This window comes from Bombus pyrosoma, linkage group LG11, assembly GCF_014825855.1.
Source record: "Bombus pyrosoma isolate SC7728 linkage group LG11, ASM1482585v1, whole genome shotgun sequence".
Classification (NCBI taxonomy): domain Eukaryota; kingdom Metazoa; phylum Arthropoda; class Insecta; order Hymenoptera; family Apidae; genus Bombus; species Bombus pyrosoma.
Genome location: NC_057780.1, coordinates 1,392,565 through 1,400,921, shown reverse-complemented (window position 1 = coordinate 1,400,921; position 8,357 = coordinate 1,392,565). Strand labels below are relative to the sequence as shown.

General features: G+C 37.3%; 1 protein-coding gene across 3 annotated transcripts in view; it reads right to left on the bottom strand.

Moving 5' to 3' along the window:
- Window positions 1-8,357, bottom strand: part of LOC122573241 (peroxidasin-like) — a 342,454-nt gene that overhangs the window by 200,675 nt on the left and 133,422 nt on the right. The gene's annotated exons all lie outside the window — the stretch shown is intronic.

Sequence of the window (8,357 nt, the reverse complement as noted above, 5' to 3'; positions counted from 1 at the left end):
CTACAATACTGTTATGCACTTGAGTACGATCGAATTGACACGTATCGTCGTAACATTTCGCGGCATTACATTAATATTCCCATAAGAGCGTAATTATCACGGGTCTGGAAATAACAGCATCAAAGTATCTCAGCCACGTGGGAAACGTTTATAATTCGCGTACAAAATAATCGCGCAATGTCCTTCCGTATTTTTTGTTAATAATAGAAATTAATAGTTGTCTAATTGTTACGTGTATTTAATCGGAGACAATTAGCACGAATACGTGACGCGTAGTGATTACGAAAGGCGAGATTGATTTACAATTATCAACGAAAATACAGCGTCTCTCTGTGCCTCGGTGAAAATAATGGAGAAGATAAATATAATGATCTGTAGCTTTGTTTAATTCATAACAGGGTTAGGGGATCATGTTTGGTAATTGGTTCGCTCATTAAATATGTTGTATCCTCATTACCATGGAAATAATTATCGAACTTCTTTTTACAATATAAAATTGCAATGAGAAAATTCAATGAAAAATAAAGCTCTCATAAAAGGTCACGATAGAAACAGATTTTTACGACGCGTTTAACAAAGAGTACTAACTATACTAATTTCATTTCTCATGCTATTGAAGGAAAAAATACTGTTCCTTGGGTGTATTACCGCTTGAAAGTATAAAAACACTTGCTTTCTTTTAACATCGTGTAATTTAATTACAAGAACACAGACAGAAAAACCTTAATGAATTAGCTTACATTAAAAATGCAACGTGTTTTTAAAAAAGCGCTAACTCCTTCAAGTTTCCTCCCTCTTAAGATTCTTTTTATTTAACTAACGTTGGAACGTAACATACTAGGAGAACGCTATTTCTTTCTGTGTCAGATACAAAAGTTAAAATATAAAAAGTATATTTGTCCGTCGATCGTTCGCCTAGTTTTCAAATTTCTTTCGCAAATCCTTCGAAAATTGCACGTTCGCCAGGACGAATTAAACGTATTTTCATGCGTTTGTTCAACAGCTAACGACTCGCGTAAATCCTTGTTTCGTCGGAAAGCTTAGTACGAAAGCGATGACTGGTGAATGAAAGGGAATACGATGATTGTTCGACGTCGGCGTCGATGAAACTCGTAACAGGTACTGGCGAAAGAATTAAGAGTAACAATGGAACGAGACTCTATATCGATGTCGGAAGTGCACGTCGACCGAACCGGAATACGATTCGAAACGCGTAATTTACCTGTTCGTTCATTTGCATCGTATGATGTATGAGAACGTTTGCGGCTGTTCCATCGTTAGTAGCAGCATGTATGCGATTTGTTTGGATACACGTAACCATATTTTGCGCCTACCGTGATCGATGATCCCCACGGAGTGCTTACAACGCTATAATTTTTTCGTCCTTTCAAACTATAGCTTGCAAGTACCGAATTTCCATGTTCGACGAAACAAATGCAACTTTTCGAATCTATTCGTTGTTACAAAGGATTTCGGTAATCTGCTTTTTTTTTTTATATCGGATTTGGACTTTGATATTGGTGGATAAAACAAATTCAATAAAACAAACATATAAATATTTATAAACAAACGCATTGCGAATGTACAGGTCGCATACAATTACATCTATGGAATACAAACTCAATCATTGATCGCGCTTCATCGCAAATATTTCAATCCTAATTTCAATAAGCGTTGATTTTTTATTAGACATCGTCTATGACTCGTCGAAATCACGACGAGTTAGGAAAACAACTTGAAAATTCTATCACTTGGCTATTATTTTTATTAATTCAAAAATATTCTAATAGGCCTAATGCATTCTTTCGGCCGCGAATTCACGCGAACGTATATATCAACAAAGATCGATATAACGCGTTTTGTCGATATAGCGATGCATTTTGAATCGTTTGCAGCATAAAGTATTGACACAAATTATACGAATATGATAATTAATATAGATTCAAGCTTCAATTATGAAAAGGGAAATTTAGATTAGCTGGCTTTATTTCGTGTTTGACACGCGATATATCACGATGATAATGTTGCTTTATAAAAAGATCATTTGATCGAGTAATAATCACAATTACAAGAGGAGCATAGTTAACAACGACAGCGTAATTAGGTGGTCGCCATTATTACCCTGTATGCATTCCGTAATAGAGTTCTGATAAGCGTAGCACATTCATTAGATCATGCGACGCTACGAATTCTGATACTGAAAGATTAATCTGCCCTATCGTTTCGCCAAGCTTAGTGCGGCATCTAATTAGAACTGGTTACTGTCCATAAATAATCAGCCGTGTTAATATTTCTGATAACGATCGCGCGAAAATAATAGTCTCGCAGACGTGATCGATGCACCCGCTACCTCGTGAAGCCAAACAGAATAATCTGATAAAATAAACTACGTTTCCATACTCGTTCAGATATTTCGAATACCAAGGAATTAGATAAAAACGATATTTTCGTCGAAACGAACGTTCCAAGCAAATATGTCGAATTTGCCGCGTTTACAATTTACGTTGATTAATTTTCTTTACGGTTTTACAAAATGAAATTTTAACGCCCATTAATCGCGATAATCTTCTCAAAAAACATGTACATTTACTTTCCCTCGACGAAGAGATCAAAACGAGCGCTAAAACTCCACACTCTTATCACTTTTCTCGCTCGTTCAACAAACTTCGTACAGTAAAGCGTTGATCGGTGAATTCCAGGAACCAGACAAAAGAAGTAGCGAAGAAAAACGCGCGAATAAGCGTTCTTGTAGTTGTGCACGTACGCGAACCAACATACCTCTGTAAAAAAAAAAAAAAAAAAGAAAAAAAGAACCTCGGCAAATTAGAAGACGCATAAACTGTAACGAGAGGAGGCTCGCAATTAAAACGATCGCTCGTACCGCGTTTCACACGTCCCAGCCACATTCTGGCAGGCGAACGATCCCGGTGATCTACTTTTAGCGACGTTGTGAACTTGGAAAGCGCTTGTAGCAGCGTCATTATTAACGCGTGCTCCCATTAGGACCAGCCAACCCCTTGCTAACCAGCGTAGTTTGCTCGCGATTTTAGCCCGGAATTCCCCACGAATTTTCGTGCGCGAGTAAGTGTGACCACGCGCGTTTCTTCGAACCATGGAACAGTCAAGAACGCCGAAAACACCGACAACTTCCTGCTGTGCTTACGCTTCCGACGAACTTTGCCGCTACTTTCGTGCACCGCGCCTCAAATTAAGTACATCGCCAAGTTTATTGCCTTGGGTAGTTCCAACGACGTATTTCTGCACGGTTTGTCGGGGATAATTTGTGGACGATGATACAGGAGTTTGGAGGAAAGTTGTATCGTGATAAGATGATAATAGATCGAGGGAAATAGTTTTCCTGTTAATGGATTTGGTTGAAGTTAATCGTAGATTTTAGAAATTTAAGAGAATAATTATTAGTCAGTTTCAAGTATCGTAGTAAAGATTAATTTTCTTCTTAATATATTTACCGTTTGTCTTTATTTCCTGATTATTAAATTTGGCATAATGATTTCGAAGACAATATTAATAATTTAATATTGTACAATATTCATTTTTTTTCAAATATACATACACTAGGAAAGTAAAGTGATTGTTTAGGTGTTTGATTCGATTTCCGATTGTACAAGTTTAATTTTGGTCGTCTAAATTACAAGAAACAATCGTAATAAATTCTAGCAGCAGTCCACAGCTTAAAAATATAATAAAGCGAAAACAACAGAAAAATTTCGGACACTTACTGGTAGTAACGGAGGAAGTTGCGAGAGAAAATTTGAAACTAAATCTCCTCGCTAGTTTAAAAGTAATTTTCAACAGAGATTCTTTGCAGTTATGAACTTTGCGTGAAATACGATTTAGCGAAATTTAGACGTGAAGTTCATAAATTACGAATGTAATTCGTATCCATTTAAGTTTTCATTTTGCTTTTACATCTATTTTACAATTTTCTATTTTATCCTATTATTATTTGTGATATTTCGGAGATACCAGATGTTTCTGACACGACATTTTATCTATTTTCATATAGATAAGAATTTATCTGTCGCTTTGGTCATCCTTTCCTCGTGTTTGAAAATTGATACAAAAAATGGTTTTTGTAAAATATCGCGGTATTCAGCTTTAATATCGGCCATCCTTTGAAATTGAAAGCAGGGACTTTGATGTTAAAGCTGCAACTTAAAAGTTCTTCCAGCTACGAAGAAATTGCTTGCCAAAGTAATTAAATCTTGTGTGAGTTTATAATGTTGCAGCAAAATATGGCTGTTACAGATTATTCCACTGGACTGCGACAAGTTGAAAAATATTGAATCGTCCTTTATGAATTTTTACAACCAGAAATTTTGAACGCTCGTGCACATACGTTGAACTTTGTTATTCATTGGCCGTCATCCTCTTCAAAAGTCTTTCATTAATACCTAAAACTGCCGCTTCGTTTAATCGTTTTTTAATTCTCTGCACATAACCGCAAACACCGGCGAATCATAAAATCGCAAATATTCCAAAAAAGAGAGAACAAAAATGTAGTATCCTTTCCACGAATCGAATGGATCAAAGAACTTAATTGACGAAAATTTCCATTCCTGAATACGTTATCAACCGTGTTCATCGGTCGCAGCTACAAACAGCGAGATTAGTTGAAACTGTTCCAGCGATACAAGGCGAAACGTAAGCCAACGAAGATGAAATTAGTCCCGTCTCATCAGATTTAAATATCTAAATACCGACAGAATCGGTCAAACTGTTTCTTCCATAGTAATACCCAATTCTTAAACTTCTTGCAAAATGATGACTTTGCAAGGATGAATTTTAAGATGACGAAAGTTGCCTGATTCGAACAACTACGCGTCAAAACCTACGTATCCAATTTTATGAGAGTTCGGAAAAACGAAAGGATTCTGGAAGTTTTAAGCGGACTCATTCGCCCCGAACAGTAAAAGGTACCATCCTGTGTACTTGATCCTCTGCTTCATCCCGCGAGTATTTTAGCCGATGCGTTTTAACATAAACTAGACTCGCAAGAAAGCTGGCCAAGTAGCACGCATCTCGATCGTACCGAGGAAAAGCATGCTGTATAACAGCAGAACCGGTGAATTTACGCGTCGCATGGTAAAAGGGTCGTTTTGAGCAGTCGACCGATTTTCGTCCACTTTCTTCGTGAACCGCTCGGCCTTTACGCCGATGGACCACGCTAGAAATAGCGCTGGCTGCGCGTAGATCGTGCACGGGCTTCGGCACACGAGCAGAAAGGGAATACGTCGCGTTTTTTTTCGTAGGAAACGAGCCGGTACACACGAACGAACGCAGCTTGCTCGATTACCAACTCGCGAAATAATTTCTGCGCTGCGTCAGAGATATACCACTCGGAGGATCTCTATTTCTGGCACCGGTTCAAATAGTCGAAGGAACTTAAATTTCGCGGCAGACCGAGCTTTTTCGCCAGCGTCAACCGATACTCTTCGCTTCCATTTTCTTCTCTTCGTTCCTCTTCGCTCCCTCGCCTCTATACTTCCTTCTCATCCTTCGTTTCCTTCGTTTCGCCGCTTCTCGCGTCTTCCCTGTTTCTTTGATTTCCTGATCCTCTAGTTAGTCCTTCTTTCTTCTATTTTCAAGAAGCTTCCATTTTACACATACACAGCAACGATAAAAAGAAGAGAGAAAGAGGAAGCGTACTTGCTACACGATTATGGTATATCGTCGAACGTGTTTAACTTGTTTCCGTGTTACGCTTGATCGTGTTACATTAACTCGTAGTACGAGCAGTTATCGAAAATGTTCGGTATTATTAATTTAGTTTGCGAATGCGTGGATTTATGAAAACTTGTCTCGCAAATTTACGTTCACGGCAGTGAGAAAATTTATATTGCGGAGAATGTGTGTATCGTTACGTAGACGTTTAGAGGCGAAGAATTAACTACAATTAGGTAGTACGAGAACACTGCGCATTAATTCGAAAACTGGGTACGAAGCCAAGGGAAAACTCAACTAGTTTCCAAGTCAAACCACACTGCTGCTTTTCGACAAATTTGAATCCGTAATTGATTCTTCCTAATAATTTACCGTTCAAATTTCCGATTGCAGAGCGATCGAGTCGACGAAAGATGTTAACGAAACTTCTAAAACAGATTCCTCGTGATTATTAAAAAAATGTAAAGATAACAATTCCTTTGGAAAAGAGATTATTATAAAAACGAATAACATCATAGACATAAAAGTAGGACCGAGTCAATAAGACGACTGAGAACGAAATTTCGTATAAAAATTCGAGATCTCTACGAGAGTAGAATTAAACGTTGAAATAAAATTGAAGAGAAGATTCGCAATAAAGATTCGCGTTACGAGTTTTCAACTTATATAATAATTTTCTTCATAGCGAATTAAATACGAGCTACGCCGATATTTCAAGCGTTTTTGTTTCAGAAACAAAAAGGTCCCCTCGAGTTAAGACTAAAAAATTGTTTCTCCGTATCGAAGAGACTTTATTAAACGTCTCCTTGATAAATACGAACGAATGCTTTGAAGATAACGCCGATTATTATACCAATCCCACTCTCATTGTACGAAGTCACGGGGCAAAGAGAAAGCAAGTAAAAAGGGAGAAAGGTACCAGATACCATCTAAACGCGACCTGCGTTCCGTTGTCAAAGTGGAAAATGAGAAAGAGCAAAAAGCTTTCGTCGCTAACGAACGTACGCGTGGCCTCTCAAAGTAAATCATTAACCGTGTCGAAAGAGACTAAGACTATGCATTTTTATGGAAAACCGAGTTACATGCATCTCTGACAGATATTTAAGCCAAGATCCTGTGCGCTCGGCTTTATATCTAAAATACAAAAATATTGCAAGTAAATGATATTAAATTTAGCGTAATAATTTCGAAGATAGATCGAAGGCTAATATTTTACGATAGTCATTTTTTTTTTTTGCTTTTTTTCAAACACATACACTATGAAAGTGACTCTCTGCATTTTATCATTTTATCAACATTTCTCATGTTGCAACTCGGTAATATAATTCGATGATAAAAATGTATAATATCGAAACGTTTCTCCGGCTTCCTTGAAGCCATTTGACCGTACGTCATGTATCACTTGTAGAGAAATTTCAGAGAGAATCGCGGGCTTTTTATCGGTGCAATCGAAGAAATTACCCAGATTGACCATTTATCCGTAAAGAAGTTGTCGAGTGTGCTGCTCTCGTATCTGATCCTATTCGACGAACATGTAACTGTGGATAGCTTTACATGTTACGTAAGACGTAGCAATCCGTTGGAAACGTTTCCATCCTTCACGTTGCTTTATGTAATCATCGTTTTATTTCATTTCGCGATATAAAGACAGCCGAGCGAAAGGAAGAGGAACGGGAGAATATCCGACTATAAAATAAAGCATTTTTAGAAATACATTTTAGAAGCACATTTTATCAAAACAATTTTCAACTCCGACAAAATTTCGAAACTTTTTCGTGGGTGAATAAAAAACGAATTAAAATTCCACGATATTGACGAGAATTTCTATAATACAAATAATATTTCTACAATATAAATTTCTACGATATAGGACGTGGTGTAAAATATTTTACAATCGAAAAAGGTAAAAAAGGATTTCTAACTTAGAAACGCATCAAAAGTATAGAGAAACATCTCTTTATCCGGAGTTTCTGAGAAAATACATTTTGACAAATTTCATTCCACCCTGTTAACGATCGTCCAATTGCCTAGACAAATTATTATGGATGCCACTTTTTTACAAATACGAGCGTCCCATTCAAAACATTCCAAATAAGAAAGAAAAAAAAATGTCTTCCATATATTATAAACAGCGACCCGATGGAAAAATAGCGCGACCAATAAAAAATTAAACCAGTGACAGAAACGTACGATCATAGCATCGAGGAAGGCAATCCTGCTATCCGCATAATCCTGCTGGCTCTTGAAAGCTCCTCTTTTGATTTACACGTTTCTGTGACGTTTTCCTTGCAAAAATAACGACGAGAAAGGAGCGTACGTCAAAAGTCGAATTCGCAAAACCTCCCTTTCGATACCGACCTCTAGTTCATCTAAAGATCAGACCACCCAACCCCCATCTCACGACCATTTCCACGCGGTTTCTCAACTCGAACAAATATGTACAGTAGCTCCGGAAAGTATCCAAACATTTATAGTAACCTATTATGAACATAGTATGTGTATTATACGAAATATTTCAAAGTTTTACGTAAACACCATAACGTGACCCGACCATGACGATTACATTGCGAAAATTTGAAACGAATCCGAAGATACGTATAAAACTGACAAGATATTTAGCGCAAGTATACATTTGGCAGAGATCCGAAATGTGTTTAAGTGAATTATCCGTT